We start from the raw sequence: 20,257 nt of genomic DNA on the forward strand, positions 1-20,257 counted from the left end.
AACATGTATGTGATGCTGTGAATATTTGAGCGAATGATTCTATATTTAATAACTTAATAGAGAATTATTTATTTTTTCTGTTGAAATGTGTAAAATTGAAATCTGTGAATGAAAAAGACCAAACACGTTCTACTGGACCAAGTAATATTTCGGGTTTAAAAAGGCTATGGTCCAAACAATAGTGGACTAGAATGTTGTGCAACGGAATACAAAATGGCCTAGGCCCGGAAAATAAAAAGGTTGAATAGTAGGGCTTGGCCCATATAGATGACAGAAATTAATAAGAAAAAATATATTAAAAGGCTGAATTGTTGGGCTCGGCCCATCTAAAACACCAAATTGGACCGGGCCGATTCTAATTTACGACCTTTCAATTGGTCACAATTTTGCCATGTCGGATTGCCACGTTGGATCCGATGTGGCCTGGGCAGACAGCCAGTGACCAAAACAAAAGGTCATGGGTTCAACGACCTTCTGTTTTGGTCGTAAACGTCTACGACCTTATCCCGAAGAAGGTCGTTAATTTCAGTTTACGACCGCCAGCTTTTGACCTTCTATTTTTGGTCACAAAAAGGTCGCAAATGAAAAACACTGACCTTTTAGTGACCAATAGTGATGGTCGCAAGTTGACATATTTCTTGTAGTGGGAAGTATGCTCGCAGGGTGGAGCACGACGCGTACGCTGAGTACCTGGAGAAGTTTCGGGATCGTGCCGGCTTATGAGATGAGATGTGGGATCGAACTATATATGTACGCTTGAGCATGCTTAATGACGGTTGAACTATGCTTGTGTACATGGACGCGTATTATCTATGTCTGAGTATGTTTAATCTATGTTTACTTATGTCTAACTGTGGGATATGGATGCAATCAGTTCGGTTGATGGAATCTACCTCCATCCTCATTTATTGGTCCCCTTTGTAATTTGTGTTAAATGTTGACCAAAGATTTAACTGACAAAATGTTAGTGCAGGTCAGCCAAAATTATATCGTTGGATGCTCTAGGACCTTGAAGTATGTCTAGAAGGGGGTGATTAGACTACTTGACCAATTAAAAACTTAACATTTTCCCATTTTTAGTCTTTGGCAGATTTTAGCTATCTTAGCACAAGTCAAGCAATCTTCACATAATTCAAGCAAGCATGCAAAGAGTATATGATTAGCGGAAAGTAAAGCATGCAACATGCAAGAATGTAAAGGGTAGGGTTTGGAGAATTCAAACGCAATTGGAGACATGGATGTTTTTGTCGTGGTTCCGATAGGTGGTGCTATCGTACATCCATGTTGATGGAGACTTCAACCCACGAAGGGTAACGGTTGCGTGAGTCCACGGAGGGCTCCACCCAAGAAGGGTCCACGAAGAAGCAACCTTGTCTATCCCACCATGGTCGTCGCCCACGAAGGACTTGCCTCACTAGTGGTAGATCTTCACGAAATAGGCGATCTCCTTGCCCTTACAAACTCCATGGTTCAACTCCACAATCTTGTCGGAGGCTCCCAAGTGACACCTAGCCAATCTAAGAGACACCACTCTCCAAGAAGTAACAAATGGTGTGTTGATGATGAACTCCTTGCTCTTGTGCTTCAAATGATAGTCTCCCCAACACTCAACTCTCTCTCATAGGATTTGTATCTGGTGGAAAGAAGATTTGAGTGGAAAGCAACTTGGGGAAGGCTAGAGATCAAGATTCATATGGTAGGAATGGAATATCTTGGCCTCAACACATGAGTAGGTGGTTCTCTCTCAGAAATGGTAAGTTGGAAGTGTAGGTTTGTTCTGATGGCTATCTCCATGAATGAAGAGGAGGTGGAGGGATATATATAGCCTCCACACAAAATCTAACCATTACACACAATTTACCAATCTCGGTGGGACCGAATCAACAAACTCGGTCGGACCGATTTAGTAAACCTAGTGACCGTTAGGGTTTTCGGTGGGTCCGACATGCAAATCGGTAGGACCAATATGGTTAGGGTTAGGGCATAACGTAATCTCGGTGAGACGATTACACAAACTCGGTGAGACCGATTTTGGTAATAAGCTAACCAGAGAGTTGGTCAGGTAAACTCGGTGGGACCGATTCGCTCATTTCGGTGAGACCGAAATGTTACAAAAAGGAAACAAAGAGTTTACATTGCAATCTCGGTGGGACCGATCGCTCACTTCGGTTAGACTGAAACATTACGAAGGGAAACAGAGAGATTACAATCCCATCTCGGTGAGACCGAGATCCCTATCGGTGAGACCGATTTGCCTAGGGTCTGTGGCAGTGGCTATGACATCTGAACTCGGTGGCGCCGGATAGAAAGAATCGGTGGGGCCATGTTTTACTTTTGGTTTAGGTCATATGTGGATATGAGAAAGTAGTTGAGGGTTTTTGGAGCATATCACTAAGCACTGTGGAGCAAGAAACTCGTTAAGCAACACCTCATCCCTCCTTGATAGTATTGGCTTTTCCTATAGACTCAATGTGATCTTGGATAACTAAAATATAAAATGTAGAGTCTTGAGATTTTGATCTTGAGCCAATCCTTTTATCCTTAGTATTTTGAGGGATCCACTTTCCTCATCCATGTCATGCCATTCATTGAGCTTTTCCTGAAATATTTGTCTTGGAATAGTATTAGCTCAATGAGCTATATGTTGTTAGGAATTACCAAAACCACCTAGGGATAGTTGCGCTTTCAGATGCGTATTTGAATATAGTGTTCAATCATATAATTTTTGGTGACATGCATAAACATTTCTTAGTCAAATATTTGGTCGAAATTTGGTACAAATTACAAAGGGGACCAATTAACCAGGACGGAGGTAGTACATCAATAACACATAGTTCCCAAAATTGGAACCGTGTGCAGTGACTTTCATTTTGCATGTTGCTTCAATCACACACGGTTCCCAAAATTGGAAGTGTGTGCAATGGCTTTCGTTTTGCTTCTTGCGTCAATCACACACGGTTGGCTCTAGCAAACCGTTGCCTCCGAAATTCTTTGTGGGACAGAAAACCCTCACCACCCAATTCAAAAAAGAAAAAAGAAAACCCTCGCCATCCCCACGTCCGTCACCCCCGCCCACCACCCCATGCCTCTGGTCCCCATTCACACCTGCACAAACTCCTCCGCGTCTATGCATGGCACCGCCTATCGCGGCGGTAACCACTTAGCTTGCCGCATGCCGCCGCTGCCAGGCTGCCGGCAAAAACCACTGCATTTTTCCACTTCCGCTTGCCGCCGCCTATCGCCATCGACTTTCTTGACGCTGCTCGCGGTCGACCCAGCTCCGCTCGGTTAGGGAATCTGCTGTACTGAGGGTTTTTTCTCATGGACGACAAGGTAACTAATTTAATGAGATATTATCTCATCTCTCATCCCAGTTCATTTGCCTCCTTTAATCACCCGGCGGAACTCACCATGAATTCATTTTTATTCGTGCTGATTTGAGGGTTTTCTTTCATTCATAGAGTGTACAGTGCGCCAACACATCAGGACCTTGCTACCTCCGCCAGAGATTCCATATCACTGTACCAGATGACTTGAGCATGTGCGCGATATGTTCAATCTCACCCTAAATCGGTTTACATGGCCTACTTTCCTGAAGATATTCTAAATATTGCTACATTTGGATAAAAGGGGCCACATGCACCATATACGTCAAAGGGGATTTTCCCCCTCTTCTTTCTATATTAGGCAAATTAATGATGTATTGTTCTTTCAATTACTCTCATATTTCTATGACATCATGTTTACCCTATCTGTTTAATTATAGATTTTGTCCTTCGATTTAAACTGTTGTATAGTTCTTTCAATTTGGGCCCATATTTGCATATTACCATATTTTCTTTAACAATCTTACCATTTTCTGTAGCGCATCCCTTGCTATGCAACAGACTATGTAGTGCAAAAATTTTCCCTTTACATAGATCAAGGCTGCACGAATGTCATACTACACACAAACCATGGATTTACAATCGTTGCTATTGTATTACTTGATGAACATGGTGACTCCTATTTTGGCGCTGGCTTTTGGAAAGAAATTTCTAAGTTTTATGTACTGAAAGCTGGCACTAAATTGGACTGCACATAAAAGGGCCTGGTCATGAGATATATGCTAACTTCCCCGACAAAATCATCTGTCCTGAGTTTGTTCGAAGTAAGTCATCTTTTCAACTATCTGCATGTTGACTTACCCAGCAATGTTAAATGAATTGTGTAGTATTTAAGAAACCAATTGTTATTCCCTTTTCTTACTATATTCCTACCTAATAACTTCTAGTTACCAATACACTTTTCTATTGCCTGTTTTAACTAAATATTCCCTGTACTCTCATTTCTATCAGAAAGCGCCGCTGACAAGGAGACTCCGGAGGTGGAGAACGGGCCTGCCAACAAGCGGAGGCGGGGCAAGCTAGAACCGCAAGCAACTCCAGCAGGCCTAGACTTCATCAGTAGCCTCCCCGATGGTATGTTGACATTCATCATCTTCCTCCTCCCAATCAAATGTGGGGTGCAGACAACCATCCTTTCCTGGCGGTGGCACCCCCTATGGAACTTCACCCCTCTCGACCTCATCGACACCCACGAGCTCTGCCATGGCTATCGCAAAAGCTTGGATGCATTCTCCAAGATCCTCGGCAGTCACCCTGGCCCAATCAGATGCCTTAGAATGGGCAAGTTCCGTTCCAATGGCAGGCACTGAGCCAAGCTTGATGACTGGTTCGGATCCCCTGCCCTAGATCAGCTCGAGGAGCTCACTTTTGATGATGGGCATATGTGCTCGCTGCCAACGTCCGCGCTCCGCCTCGCGCCCACGCTGTGCGTCGCCAAGTTCAGGAACTGCCTCCCCCCTTAATGACGCACCCGCTCTTATTCTACCACGAGTGAAGCACCTCGAGCTCGTCGTCGTCTTCCTCTCAAACGGTGACTTGGAGCGCCTACTCCGTGGCTATACTACACTCGAGTACCTTCGTCTTCATGCGCTCAATGGGTTGAGTACATTCCACATCACCTCCATGACTCTCCGGACTATTTATGTGTGTTGCTGTTCGGCAGGAAGACATCACAAGATGTGTACCACGATAAGGTCATTGAGGACACACTTGCACTTGAGAGATTACTTGTATTGATCAAGTAGGTCCAACAAGAATCAATGTCATTTCTGTGCCGAAATTGACAGTGCTGGGCTACTCGTCTGACCAATACTCCAAACTTGTTATTCGATCCACACCTGTTCAGGTACAACAGCCGCCTTCTACTTCTCCTTCTACAAATTAACATTATTTCTAATTTTGAAGATGTTTGTTCGTCTATCATTCAGAAAATGATTCCAACAAGCCTGACCGCAAAACTGCGGACAGTGTTGGTCTTGGCACTAGAATCTATCGGCCCCAACCTGGAGCAAGTTGTCACTTTCCTGAGATGCTTTCCGTGCCTGGAGAAGCTATATATCGAGGTGATGTTCCTTTCCTGTTAAATGTTAACCATAAGGGAGTTCAATTTGTGACACCTTTTTCCAAGTTTACAATGACAATGTACTACGATTTCTAAAGGATTCTTTTGGAGGATTTCAGTACATACATGTCTCCTTTTCCAAGTTTACAATGACAATGCTTGATCCATGTGGTTACAATCCATATGCATTTCTCCTTCAGATTCATCTGTACTAGTTTTCTTAGGGAACTTTTCATCCACTCCAACATCTTGTGAAGATGGAAGATGGCATGTTAATGCCCATGTTAATCATGTCAGGTCAAAGATGGCATGTTAGTGCATTTTACAAATCCTGCAAACCAAATAGGCATGTAGTAGTGTTCAAAACTGCATCTACGCACTAACACATTTTCTTCTTTTGCAGATGAGATTAGGCCCAGTGGTGGATAATGTGATAGAATATAACACTCACGTTGAATGCCTAGATCTGCATCTCTCAGAAATTACTTTGAACTCCTACCGAGGGACCTTCTCGGAGATTATATTCGTCAGGTTCTTTGTTGTCAGAGCAAGGGTGCTTAACGTAATGAGGTTTGCCCTACATTTATTTCAGAAAAATGAATGGTTTGTTGATCAGCGCCGGCGCCGGTGTCAGAATGGAATAGGCACCAAAAATGCTGAATTTCATTTTGGAACTTCAGATGACAAAGTAATCGGAACTCATTGTGTCAACCCCATACATGACTTCTCAGTGGCTGACCCCTTTGCAAAAGTTGTGAGGTTTTGAAACCATACTTAGAAGTGGTAATATTAGTTTGAACCTCTCTGATATCCATGTTCAGCGGATCAGCACAAGCGTTTGTAGCTGATGACCTGAATTTCATTTCTAATATCAGTTTGAACTTTGTAATCTTCGAATTTGAGCCATATAACTCTGGAATTTGAACCTTGTAATATTTCGAGCCTTTGTGGTACAATCGCTGAAATGGCATCGTATGAGACTCGTACATTGGTAGCACTATTTTGAACTTAATATGCAATGGTCTTAGATTTGATTTTATTAACGATTCTTGAATCTGTTTACCTTGTTGATCTCACAGCACACGATCTGTATAGCTAACTCGATTGCGATCTTGGACATTATTGCACACAGTTGGTTTCTTCCACCGTATGCCATGTATGGCGCAGAATTAATTATCACACACTCGAGTGTCCATCATCACCCTTCTGTGTAACTTTGACCTCATCACCCACGGGTAAACTTATGATCGAAGTCATTCAACACACTTCATTTTTACAAAGCCTTTTGCCAATAAACGCCCACGATTTGTCCCTCTTCTAGCCGACAGGTGGCAAACCAAGCCGGGCGGGAAGCTTGTGCGGTAAACTGTGCGGTAGCGTAGGAACAGGCTCACCGACAATACATTTCGCGCCTCTTCAAGCGCATGCGTGGTCAAACTGCGGTGTGGTGTTGTCAAGCATGCACTGGAATCCTCACTACGGTGCGGTGTTGTCAAGTGTGCACTGGAATCCTCCGCTATGAAAGTCGTGATGATTAGGCCGGCTAGCCCCCATTTTTTATAGCGACTATTTAACCCTTGTGTCTCTTCAACCTTTTGATCGTGCCCCACCATTGCAAGAAGCACACCCACCACGACAAATTCTTAGAGAGTAGCATGCGCGGCTCCAATGGCGCTCTGAGCGGCTGCCGACGACGAGCAGCAGTTCACCATCCATGTCATGGTGGACACCCATCGAAGGTTCGAGGAGCTCTCGGTGGTGTACACCAACCACCCAGTCTGGGTGGAGCACTCCATCCGCATCATGGAGTTGTTGCTTGCCGACGAGAAGTACAAGGTGGTCGGGTTCGACATCGAGCACACCTGCGCTCGTGCTGGGTCTCGTCCCAAGGTCTTTGTTCCCCATATGTGCGTGGGCCACCACGTCCTTGTCTACCACTACTGCCTGGCCACAAGGCCTTGTGAGCGTTTACCAGGTTTGCCAACAGCCCCCACTACATGTTTGCTACGGTCGACATCACCAACGATGTCAAGGTGCTCAAGAATTCGGGCATCGCCTGCCAGAATCTTGTCGACATCCAGGGCCAATACAAGATCTTTGGTAGCAAGGAGCATGAGAAGGACTCACTAGTTCACCTTGCCGAGGCCATCATCGACACCTACTACAGAGACATGAAGGATTCCTGCAACATCGACAAGCGTGCCTAGCACTTGGCCTAGATGAAGAAACTCAACATAGATCATATCGTGTACACGGCCAAGGAGGCGTACACATGCTACGACATGTACAAGCGGATCGTTGACATGAGGAAGTGCCTCCTTCCCCAAAACGGCGAGGGATCCAGCCGGAAGCAGAGCAATGGCAAGTGACACGTCTCTGTCTAATCAATAATTTTTGATTGTTCCATCCCAATATTCTACAACTTTCATATACTTTTGGCAACTTTTTATAATATTTTTTGGGACTAACATATTAATCCAGTGCCCAGTGCCAGTTCCTGTCTGTTGCATGTTTTATGTTTCGCAGAAACCCCATATCAAACGGAGTCCAAATGGGTAAAAACGGACGGAGAATTATTTTGGAATATTTGTGATTTTTGGGAAGTAAAATCAACGTGAAACGGTGCCCGAGGTGGCCATGAGACAGGGGCCCACGCCCACTCCAGGTGGGTGCGCCCCCAACCCTCATGGGCCCTGTCGGTGTCAAAACCGGCGGATCTCGGGTAGGGGGTCCCGAACTGTGCGTCTAGGCAGATGGTAACAGGAGACGAGGGACACGATGTTTTTACCCAGGTTCGGGCCCTCTTGATGGAGGTAAAGCCCTACGTCCTGCTTGATTAATATTGATGATGTGGGCTACAAGAGTAGATCTACCACGACATCAAGGAGGCTAAACCCTAGAAGCTAGCCTATGGTATGATTGTTGTTCGTCCTATGGACTAAAGCCATCCGGTTTATATAGACACCGGAGAGGGCTAGGGTTACACAGAGTCGGTTACAAAGGTAGGAGATCTACATATCCGTATCGCCAAGCTTGCCTTCCACGCCAAGGAAAGTCCCATCCGGACACGGGACGAAGTCTTCAATCTTGTATCTTCATAGTCTTGGAGTCCGGTCGATGATGATAGTTCGGCTATCCGGACACCCCCTAGTCCGGGACTCCCTCAGTAGCCCCTGAACCAGGCTTCAATGACGACGAGTCCGGCGCGCATATTGTGTTCGGCATTGCAAGGCGGGTTCCTCCTCCTAATGATTTATATAAGATTGTGAACACCAGGATATTGTCCGGCTCTGCAAAAATAAATTCCACATACCACCGTAGAGAGAATAATATTACACAAGATCAATCTGCTGACGTATTCTGTGGCGTGACGTCACACCGCTTCCAAGCCTTTACTCGAATTGTTTTTATTGTTCCACCTCAGCGCGTTTAGCGAGGTGGTTTCCTTGGCACGTCTTGTCGAAGCAGAGATCATGTTCCCCTTATTCCGGGATTCCCATCAATACGGATGTGGGTAACCCAACCGCGCCATCAATCGCGACGCTTGGGGGATAAGCGAGTTTTACCGGGCCGGTGGGGACACATGTTTTTGTCCGCCCATATAAGGGGATAAAGATCCAACCCTTTTCCCTGCGCCTTCTTCCTCCTTAGCTTATCCATCTCCGCGAACCCGAGCTCCAGCGCCCAAGCCCGCACATCCCACCTCAACCTTCTCCGATCATGTCCGGAGTGGGAGGCAAATGGATGGCCTCCTCCGTTACGGAGGCGCACATCAAGAAGCTGCGCGACGCCGGATATCTATCCAGCGATATTGTGCACCGGCTCCCCAACGAGGGAGAGATCATCCCCACCCCTAGGCCCCATGAGAGGGTAGTTTTCCTTCCCCATTTCCTCCGCAGACTGGGCTTCCCACTTCATCCCTTTGTCCGGGGACTCATGTTCTATTACGGCCTAGATTTCCATGATCTGGCCCCGAATTTTATCCTCAACATCTCGGCGTTCATCGTCGTGTGTGAGGCCTTCCTCTGCATCCAGCCCCACTTCGGCTTGTGGGTCAAGACCTTCAGTGTCAAGCCGAAGGTTGTGAAGGGCAGCCAAGCGGAATGCGGAGGCGCCATGGTGGGCAGGATGTCCCATGTTACATGGCTCGAGAGCACTTTCGTGGAAACCATCAAGGGGTGGCAATCGGGGTGGTTCTATATCACCGAGCCGCGTGACCCTGAATGGGCAGCGGCCCCCGAATTCAGATCCGGCATCCCTACACGGCTCACCTCCTGGAAAGAGAGTGGCCTGATCTGGGGGGATTTGGATGAGCTGACCAGACTCCAAGCCTGTATCCAGAAGCTGGTGGACAAGAAGCTCAAGCTTGTCAACATAGTCCAGGCCATGCTCATCCGTCGGATTCTCTCGTGCCAAAGACGGGGTTTCAACATGTGGGAGTTCGATCCGGCGCAGCACCAGACCCTGAGCGGGCTCTTCGACACTACGTACGAAGATGTCTGGAAGGTGCTGTTCCAGGGCGCCGAAGCTCCCGCATCCGCTACCGAAGATCGCGGATTCCGCTCGCAGCGCCCGGCTGACGAGGTAAATGATTTTGTCCTTTAAGGGACGCGTGTTTTCTATAGTTTGATTCTACACGGGATCTAATCTCCCTTTCCTTTGACAGGATTGGCTGAGGAAGGCCGCACAGGCTATCTGTCCGGCCCCATTGCCAGAGGACCCAGCGGACGCCTGTTTGACGGGGCTGCTGGCTCCGGCACCCCATGTGGTGCCGGAGAAGAAGGCCAAGAAGAAGGCCACGGGGACTCAGAAGAGTTCCCGTTTTCAGGTGCTATCGGATGACAAATCCGAGGCCGACTCCTCTCACCAAGGTGAGGAGGAGAAGAAGAAAGCCTCTTCCCTAGCGGGGGGAGAGAAGAAAAGGAAGGTCTCCCCAACAAGGGAGGCCGAAGGGTCCAAGAAGGGAAAAACTCTTCCCCCGGACCGCTCCGCCAACGCTAGTGACGATGACGAGGACTGGCCTCCAAGGGCCAAGCCCCTGGCGAGATCGTAAGTATCCGGACTCCCGAATAACTTCAAGGTTTTCGTTTTCCGCCACATTATGTCTTTCTAATGCCGCATACAACCCTGCAGTCCGCCTAAGGATGATCTCCCCACTTCGTCGAGTGGGTCCTTAGGGGCGTCGGATATGGATTCTCTTCCGACTGCCTCCACCCCCCGTGATGCGGACGATGCCGGGGTGGGATCCCAGGAAGGGACCCACCAGGAGGAGAGGGCCCCAGAGGTGTCGCAGGACAACCTCCCGGACTTTGCACCGGACTCGGCCCCGGAACCCACAGTGGCTCCGGAGTCCGGCGGGCGACCCCTTCGCAAGAAGGGCAAGACCGTGACATCGGCTGCCTCCGTCCAACCGGAGGTGCCGGATAATTTGCTGGAGGCGCTCAATGGCGCCTCCATCGAAGAGGAACACCGCACTATTATGAGTGTGGTGATTCAGAAGGTGCAGCTCGCCAAGACGGGCTGACCGAAGCCTGCAACAGCCTTCTAACAGGCTTTGAGGTAAGAATTTCAATATATGTAAAATGGTACTTTGAAGGAAAACCTCGAGAGGTCCGAGAACGAGCTCGGCCGTGCCAAGAAGAAGCTCGAGGACAAGGAAGGTGAGTAACACCTTTTTAGAATTGTACCTTATAGAAAAGGATTTTGGTTGCAAAAAGAATGACAAGGATAACGTGGGTATTGCAGGGGCCACTAACGAGGTGGCGACCCTGAAAGAGGCGGTGGCCGCGGCCGAATGCAATGCGGCTGCGGAGCGCACCGAGCGAGAGAAGCAGGAGGCGCGGGTGGCGGAGGTACAGCAAGAGCTCCAGGATCTCGTGCAGAAATATGAGAGCCTGGACCGTGACTCGAAGACTCGAGAGTCTGAGCTTGCAACGGCTCTTGAGAGTGCCAAAGCCGCTAAGGCCGAAGCCTACAAGGCCCTCCAGGAGATCGAGGTGGTAAAGAAAATAGCAGCGGGTAAGGCATTTTTCATGCAAAGTAAGCATGTGAGTGTTAATTACCTATCGCTTATCCGAATTCGGAGCTCTCCAGGAGCGTTCACAGATCTTCCCCGCAGCGTGTCCGATGCTGCCGCATTCTACCGGGCCGAGGAGGGGAGCTCAACGGAGAAGGTCTTCTGGACTCAGTATGCTGAGGCCGGACATCCGGTGCCCCTTAGCGACCAGCTGAAGCAGCTGGTCGAGCTCCACAAGGTGGCCGAACAGGCCATGAAGGGCCTCATAGTTTGACTGTGGCCTAAGGAGGCTATGCCTGGGAGCTACTTCGGCCTGGTGCGGCGGCTGGTGGATGCGTGCCCGTGGGTTAAAGTTATCAAGCACTCCGCCTGTATCGAGGGTGCGCGTCGGGCCCTTGCCCGCGCAAAGGTGCATTGGGGCAAGATGGATGCCCAGAAGCTTGTGACGGACCCGCCACCAGAGGGCAAGGAGCATCGCACGCCCGAGATGTATTATAGGAGTGTGCTGAAGGGCGCCCGCATTATTGCGTGTGAGTGCTCCAAAGAAGAAGTTTTTGAGTAGACTCGTGTTTTGTTATCCTGTGCGCTGAAAACTACGTTCATATGCACGAAGCAACACTTGTTAATTTAAAATATTACCTTCTGTGCGGCTGTTTATCAAATCTGAGAGATGGCAAGTCGTCGGCTTCAGCCCCCATGCCACGAGTGCTGGGGGGTTCGGGATAAATTTGGGCACTCTTGTTCCCATATGTGGGTCCATCGAGGGAGGCGCTCAACACAACGAACAAGGCAACCGGACTTATAATGCTTGAACACTCTCACTTAGCCATAGAATTCTATAATTTTAAATTTCGGCGAAGCCCCTAGTTTTCGGAAGGCCGAATTTGGGGCGCTATCCACGCCTTGGCCGGACAGAATCCGGCTCCTCGCTCGAAGCGGCATAAGTCTTTAGGGACTTGCAAAGAACCTCTCGAACAGCGACCAGCTCTCGCCTCATCATGACGGTCAGTTTTAGCTTTCTCCACTAAGGCGTTAACCCATCTCAACTGGGGCGCGATCGCAGTGGTTCTCCCAGTGCTACCTTAGCCGATAAAACGGAACGTAAGGTACCAAAACATGGGAGCTGGGCAAACCCAACTATTGACCCAAGAACATGATTCGGAGCCGATGCATATAATGCTATAAGTTCGGGGTGCCGCACTTGTGAAAGTGTTCGGACTTATCACACCATAACGCGGGAAACATAAGCCCCTGGTGTATTTAGCCGTACCAAAACTTACGGATGCAACATGTCATAGATGAACATATGTGTAAGAAAGAAATGCAATTGGAAGCAAAAATGTGCTGCATTGCTTTATTCAATAAAAACTTTTGTAAGTGCAGGACGATACAAGTGGTGCGGTAAGCAAGGGATGGGACTGTTTAACATGTCCCCCTCCAGGGGTAGGCTACGGTATAATGCATAAAACAGATTTAATGCTCATAATGGAGACCACCTGGATTTTCGTTGTAGCCTTTCTCCTTCCCTGACTGTTGCATCGTGGGTTCGGCATATCTGCTGCCGGACAGGGCTCTGACGAACGGAGTCCTGTAGGTAAAAAATAAAAGGAAAAGAAAAAGAAACGACACACTTAAGTTCCCCTGGTGCGGTTGAGCCGCAGTCTGGGCTTATCGTGGTCGAGCCCCTTGCCCCATGCCCATGGTATCTTCAGAGCGTAATGGAGTACGCGAAGGGTCTGTCTTAATGTTTTACAGGGGATGGGGTTGGGGCCGCACTGCTATGCGTGCTCGGAACATGCCAAGTGGTCGTGTTGTAGGTTACTCCGGGCACGCTTAGCTGTGTTCGACCGCTTGGCAGCCGGACTCGAGATTGCCTTAAAAGGCTGCTTTGTACTTCTGCCGCGAGAGCCGCTGTATGTTCCTCCGTTCGGAGGAAGAGTTCAGTGTTTCCATTGACCGTGATGACTCCTCTAGGGCCTGGCATCTTGAGCTTGAGGTATGCGTAGTGCGGCACCGTGTTGAACTTTGTGAACGCGGTATGTCCGAGCAAGGCATGATAGCCGCTGCGGAACGGGACTATGTCGAAGATTAACTCCTCGCTTCGGAAGTTATCCGGGGATCCGAAGACCACTTCCAGTGTAACTGAGCCTGTACAATTGGTTTCTACACCTGGTATGACGCCTTTAAAGGTTGTCTTGGTAGGTTTAATCCTTGAGGGGTCTATGCCCTTTTTGCGCACTGTGTCCTAATAAAGCAGGTTTAGGCTGCTGCCGCCGTCCATCAGAACTCTGGTGAGATGAAATCCATCGACGATTGGGTCTAGAACCAATGCGGCGAACCCACCATGGTGAATGCTGGTGGGGTGGTCCCTTCGGTCAAAGGTGATCGGGCAAGAGGACCATGGATTGAACTTCGGGGCAACTGGCTCCATCGCGTATACATCCCTGAGTGCATGCTTCCGCTCCCTTTTGGGTATGTGCGTGGCATATATCATATTCACCGTCCGCACCTGTGGGGGGAAACCCTTCTGTCCTCTATTGTTCGGCGGTCGGGTCTCTTCCTCGTCGTCGCTATGTAGCCCCTTGTCGCTGTTTTCGGCAATTAACTTGTCTGCCTGCTTAAACACCCAACGGTCCCTATTGGTGTGGTTGGCTGGCTTTTCAGGGGTTCCATGTATCTGGCACAAGCGGTCGAGAATTCGGTCCAAATTGGACGGACCCTGAGTTGTTCTTTTGAATGGCTTTTTCCGTTGACCGGGTTTAGAGCCTCTGAATCCGGCATTAACTGCCGTATCCTCACTGTTATCGCCGTTAATGCGGCGTTTGTTTTTTTGCGACGTGACCTGCCACTACGGTCCTTGATATCCGGACTGCCAGAATTTTTGTTGAGGTTGTTGTTGTGTGCTAGCCAGCTGTCCTCACCCGCACAAAAGTGGGTCATGAGTGATGTAAGGGCTGCCATGGATTTCGGCTTTTCCTGTCCTAGGTGCCGGGCAAGCCACTCGTCGCGGATGTTATGCTTGAAGGCCGCGAGGGCCTCGGCATCCGGACAGTCGACGATTTGGTTTTTCTTGGTTAAGAACCGTGTCCAGAATTGTCTGGCCGAATCGTCTGGCTGCTGAATTATGTGGCTTAGGTCATCAGCGTCTGGTGGTCGCACATAAGTGCCCTGGAAGTTATCGAGGAATGCGGCTTCCAGTTCCTCCCAACTCCCAATTGACTCTGCTGGCAAGCTGTTGAGCCAATGTCGGGCTGGTCCTTTAAGCTTGAGGGGGAGGTATTTGATGGCGTGAAGATCGTCACCACGGGCCATGTTGATGTGAAGGAGATAGTCTTCAATCCAAACTGCGGGGTCTGTTGTGCCATCGTAGGATTCAATATTGAAGGGTTTAAACCCTTCTAGGATTTGGTGATCCATTACCTCATCTGTGAAGCACACTGGGTGTGCGGCGCCTCTGTACTGGGCGATATCGCGACGGAGGTCAAAAGAGCTTTATCTGTTGTGTTCGGCCCGGCCGGACATACTGTGTCCAGGGTGACGGTGATCGTCACGTATCGTGGGGCACCCACGTGATCCATAGATCGATCTTGATTGTCTTGCCTTATCCTCCAATATGTCTCGCAGGTCCGGAGTGTTCCCCTGTGGCCTTGTGCTTTTCGAGCGATGCCGGGGTATGGGTCTAGTGAAGGGCCTTGAGGCCTCTCTGTCGCGACCATGGGGTGGTCGATCAGCTGTATTGTCTGCTGGTGAAGCGGGATCATATGCCTCCTCCTCTAATCGGGGGAGCAGCTTACGTTTGGGGTAGCTTTTGGAGGGACGTTCGAGTTCATGCTCTTCGGCCGCGAGGACTTCGGTCCATCTGTCGGCTAGCAGATCTTGATCAGCTCTAAGCTGCTGCTGCTTTTTCTTGAGGCTGTTTGCCGTGGCCATAAGCCTGCGTTTGAAACGCTCCTGTTCGACGGGATCCTCAGGCACGACGAATTCGTCGTCGTTGAGGCTTGCCTCGTCTCCGGAGGGAGGCATATAGTCCTCTACCTCTTCTTCGGCCGCTCTCTCATGAGGGCTGGCGTCCCCCTCCTCCTACGCTGGATCTTGCTGGAGTGGGTTGTCTTTGGCGCTATCCGGTGTATTATTGTCTCCGGTGCCGGAATCTTCGTTCTTGCTATGGCGGGATTTAGAGCGGGGCCGCTGACGCCGGTGCTTGGGCTGTTTCTTGGAGGGGTCATCCTCCGCTATTCCTTCGCCGTTCCCATCCTTTGGGATGTCCACCATGTATATGTCATATGAAGAGGTGGCTTTCCAGTGCGCGGTGGGCGCTGGTTCTTGGTCGTCTCCGGCATCGTCGTCCATACTGTCGATGTCCTCAGAGTCGTAATCTAGCATGTCGGTTAGATCGTCGATAGTGGCTACCAAGTGGGTGGTGGGTGGGCTCTGAATTTCTTCGTCGTCCGCATCCCAACCGTCCTGGCCGCAGTCCAGCCAGGCTTCTCCTGATAACAAGAGGTACTTTAGCGAACTCAAGATGTCGCCAAAAGGTGAGTGTCGAAAGATGTCCGCCGCGGTGAACTCCATGATCGGCGCCCAATCGGATTCGACTGGAGGGGGCGCGGGAGGTCCGGAGTCCGGCAAGGAGTCCGGCACCTCGGAGTCACGAGCTTCATGGGGGACAAGATCGGTGTTCGGCTCTATCGCCGTAGAGGTTGCAGCCCCCGAGGCGGTGTCTAGCCATCCATCCTTGGTCTGCGCAGCCGGCTCCGAGTCGAAGATCGGAGCGGGCTCGAGTGCGGCCTCCAGGGTACTGTCCGGCTGCAGAGCTAAATCATGCCCATCGTGACAGTACGGCATGCTTGGCTGTGGCTCGAATCCGTCGAGGATCAAGTCCCCGCGGATGTCAGCCGTGAAGTTTAAACTTCCAAATCTGACCTGACGGCCAGGGGCGTAGCCTTCGATCTGCTCCAGCTAGCCAAGCGAATTGGCCCACAGTGCAAAGCCGCCGAATATGAAGATCTGTCCGGGGAGGAAGGTCTCACCCTGGACTGCATCGTCGTTGATGATCAAAGAAGCCATCGAGCCTATCGGTGATGACACAGAGGAACTCTCAATGAAAGCACCAATGTCGGTGTCAAAACCAGGGGATCTCGGGTAGGGGGTCCCGAACTGTGCGTCTAGGCAGATGGTAACAGGAGACGAGGGACATGATGTTTTTACCCAGGTTCGGGCCCTCTTGATAGAGGTAAAACCCTATGTCCTGCTTGATTAATATTGATGATGTGGGTTACAAGAGTAGATCTACCACGAGATCAAGGAGGCTAAACCCTAGAAGCTAGCCTATGGTATGATTGTTGTTCGTCCTATGGACTAAAGCCATCCGGTTTATATAGACACCGAAGAGGGCTAGGGTTACACAGAGTCGGTTACAAAGGTAGGATATCTACATATCCGTATCGCCAAGCTTGCCTTCCATGCCAAGGAAAGTCCCATCCGGACACGGGACGAAGTCTTCAATCTTGTATCTTCATAGTCTTGGAGTCTGGTCGATGATGATAGTTCGGCTATCCGGACACCCCCTAGTCTGGGACTCCCTCAGGCCCCTCGTAAGGCGGTTGATGCCCTTCTTTGGCCGCAAGAAAGCTAATTTTTGGAAAAAGATCTGGGCGAAGGTTTCAATCTAATCGGAGTTACGGATCTCCGGATATAAAAGAAACGTTGCCAGGGCAGAATTCCGGAACGCAGAAACAGAGAGAGACAGAGAGATAGATCCAATCTCGGAGGGGCTCTCGCCCCTCCCACGCCATGGGAGCCAAGGACTAGAGGGGAAACCCTTCTCCCATCTAGGGAGAAGGTCAAGGAAGAAGAAGAAGAAGGGGGGCTCTCTCCCCCTTGCTTCCGGTGGCGCCGGAGCGCTGCCGGGGGCCATCATCATCACCGCGATCTTCACCAACACCTCCACCATATTCACCAACATCTCCATCACCTTCCCCCATCTATATTCAGCGGTCCACTCTCCCGCAACCCAGTGTACCCTCTACTTGAACATGGTGCTTTATGCTTCATATTATTATCCAATGATGTGTTGCCATCCTATGATGTCTGAGTAGATTTTCGTTGTCCTATCGGTGATTGATGAATTGCTATGATTGATTTGAGTTGCATGTTTTATTATTGGTGTTGTCCTATTGTGCCCTCCATGTCGCGCAAGCGTGAGGGATTCCCGCTGCAGGGTTTGCAATATGTTCATGATTTGCTTATGGTGGGTGGCGTGAGTGACAGAAGCACAGACCCAAGTAAGTAGGTTGTTTGCGTATGGGATAAAGGGGACTTGATACTTTGCTATGGTTGGGTTTTACCTTAATGATCTTTAGTAGTTGCGGATGCTTGCTAGAGTTCCAATCATAAGTTCATATGATCCAAGAAGATAAAGTATGTTAGCTTATGCCTCTCCCTCAAATAGAATTGCAATAGTGATTACCGGTCTAGTAACATAGTCAATTGCTTAGGGACATTTTCACAACTCCTACCACCACTTTTCCACACTCTCTATATTTACTTTATTGCTTCTTTATCTAAAGAGCCCCTACTTTCTATTTACGTGTTCTTTATTATCTTGCAAACCTTTCCAACAAAACCTACAAAGTACTTCTAGTTTCATACTTGTTCTAGGTAAAGCAAACATCAAGCGTGCGTAGAGTCGTATCAGTGGCACATAGGACTTGAGAGAATATTTGTTCTACCTTTAGCTCCTTGTTGGGTTCGACACTCTTACTTATCGAAAGAGGCTACAATTATCCCCTATACTTGTGGGTTATCAAGACCTTTTTCCGGCGCCGTTGCTGCGGAGTCATAGCGTGGGGTGAATATTCTCGTGTGTGTTTTTTGCTTTATCGCTAAGTAATTTTTATTTGCTGTTCTAAGTTGTTCTCTATCTTTAGTTATGGATATGGAACACGAAATACCAAAAAAAATTAGGTGTACTTGCTACTCATGGAGATGGGGAACCTCCTAAAACCCTCGATGCTCGTTATGTTCAAGATATTATGTACTACTTTGATAATCCTGAGAAAACCCCATTCAATTATGTTATGGGAGACAAGTTGGATCGACGTGAATACTTTAGGGATTATCGCTTCACACAAAAAGGGAAACTATTATGGGATCAAATTCATATATTACGTTTGTATGCTCGTCAACTATGCTTGATACATGATTATACTTGTTGCTCTGAAACGTATGCCCTGCATCGCACACAGAACCAAAATGTATGATTATACTTCATCGCAAACAGTTAATTGAACTGAAACGTATGCCCTGCATCGCACACGGAACCAAAATCTGAACCATGTTTGATGCATACATCATCCCAAACATTTTGGACATTTTTGACGGTTCTCTGACACTACCGTTTGCGATTATTGCATCGCACACAGTTTCTCCAAGGGTCTCTAATCATAGTGTTGCATTAGCAGCATCCCGCAGTAGTGGGAGCTCTATGACATTTCTAATATTATATGTGGATGACATATTGTTGATTGGAAATGATGTAGAATTTCTGAATAGCATAAAAGGATACTTGAATAAAAGTTTTTCAATGGAAGACCTCAGTAAAGCTACTTATGTATTGGGCATCAAGATCTATAGAGATAGATCGAGACGCTTAATAGGACTTTCACAAAGCACACACCTTGACAAGATTTTGAAGGAGTTCAAAATGGATCAGTCAAAGAAGAAGTTCTAGCCTATAGTCTAAAGTGTAAAGTTGAGTAAGACTCAAAACCCGACCATAGCAGAAAATAGAAAGAGAATGAAAGTCATTCCCTATGCCTCAGCCATAGGTTCTAGGAAGTATGCTATGCTATGTACCAGACCTATTGTGTACCTTATCATGAGTTTGGCAACGGGGTACGATAGTGATCCAGGAGTGGATCACTAGACAACGGTCAAAATTATCCTTAGAGGTCTAGGTAAATGTTTCTCGGTTATGGAGATGATAAAGAGTTCATCATAAAGAGTTACATCAATGCAAGCTTTTACACCGATCCGGATGACTCTGAGTCTCAATCTAGATACATATTGAGAGTGGGAGCGACTAGCTAGAGTAGCTCCATGCAGAGCATTGTAGACACAGAAAATTTGCAAAATACATACGACTCTGAATATGGTAGACTCATTGATAAACTTCTCTCACAAGCAAAAAATGATCACACCTTAGTACTCTTTGGGTGTTAATCACATAGCGATGTGAACTAGATTATTGACTCTAGTAGACCCTTTGGTTGTTGGTCACATGGCGATGTGTACTATGGGTGTTAATCATATACAGATGTGAACTATTGGTATTAAATCACATGGCGATGTGAACTAGATTATTGACTCTAGTGCAAGTGGGACACTGAAGGAAATATGCCCTAGAGGCAATAATAAAGTTGATATTTTATATTTCCTTATTCATGATAAATGTTTATTATTCATGCTAGAATTGTATTAATCGGGAACTTGATACATGTGTGAATACATAGACAAAACACCGTGTCCCTAGTATGCCTCTACTTGACTAGCTCGTTGATCAAAGATGGTTAAGTTTCCTAGCCATGGACATTGATGTCTACTACGCAACCTTCTTCTTGTAGACGTTGTTGGGCCTCCAAGTGTAGAGGTTTATAGGACAGTAGCAAATTTCCCTCAAGTGGATGACCTAAGGTTTATCAATCCATGGGAGGCGTAAGATGAAGATGGTCTCTCTCAAACAACCCTACAACCAAATAAGAAAGAGTCTCTTGTGTCCCCAACACACCCAAT

The sequence above is a fragment of the Triticum aestivum genome, chromosome 7B (genome assembly GCF_018294505.1).
Source record: "Triticum aestivum cultivar Chinese Spring chromosome 7B, IWGSC CS RefSeq v2.1, whole genome shotgun sequence".
Lineage (NCBI taxonomy): Eukaryota > Viridiplantae > Streptophyta > Magnoliopsida > Poales > Poaceae > Triticum > Triticum aestivum.